General features: G+C 49.6%; 2 non-coding genes across 2 annotated transcripts; both read right to left on the bottom strand.

The window, feature by feature from the left end:
• Pmar_PMAR008466 lies at positions 1 to 72 on the bottom strand. Its single transcript has one exon. It is a non-coding gene; the product is annotated as a tRNA-Met (tRNA).
• Positions 73 to 159: 87 nt separating this feature from the next.
• On the bottom strand, positions 160 to 231 carry Pmar_PMAR008467. The gene has a single exon. It is a non-coding gene; the product is annotated as a tRNA-Gly (tRNA).
• Positions 232 to 687: the final 456 nt, after the last annotated feature.

The raw sequence follows: 687 nt of genomic DNA on the forward strand, positions 1-687 counted from the left end.
AGCAGCTCCTTGTTTCGATCAAGGGACCTCTGGGTTATGAGCCCAACACGCTATCCACTGCGCCAAGCTGCTCATGCGTATAATCTCCTGTATCGCCCTGACGTGCTGAGCATAACTGTTCCACGATAGAATAGAGACTCTTCTCTCGTTGATGCGAACTGCACCGCCCGGGAATCGGACCCGGACCGTCTGCTTGGAAGGAAGATATCCTAACCATTAGACTAGCGGTGCATATCAATAAAGCGTTGTCCGTGCATAGAAAAGAGCTATTCACCTAGAGCAGAACTCCTTGCAGGAATGATGAATGACCGTCCGGTACCTCAGAACGCGTTGCGGAGATGAACCAACAGCCCAAATTCACGAGCCGCCGCATGCGGTTTCAAAATGTGCTTGCAAGCAGGAACTTCGATGTCACGAAAAAGTTGTGCAGCTTGTGCCGAGCTAGCTGTAGTATGCGATGAGAACCTTACCAGTTAGAGTTATCAATCGAGATGGAATGCGGCCTACCATGCGAGAGATATAGTAGCAGTTCGCGATCTCAGGTACGCGTTTAAGGCCTAATCAGACTCTTGGCCGCGGGATGGTTGACGACGGTACGTCCGAGAAGGGATTCAGATGTCCCTCTACAAGTATCACAGGAATACTCAATCACTACATAAATGATATGCTCCGCTAGTCTAATGGTTA

The sequence above is a fragment of the Perkinsus marinus genome, assembly GCF_000006405.1.
Source record: "Perkinsus marinus ATCC 50983 genomic scaffold scf_1104296958700, whole genome shotgun sequence".
Lineage (NCBI taxonomy): Eukaryota > Perkinsozoa > Perkinsida > Perkinsidae > Perkinsus > Perkinsus marinus.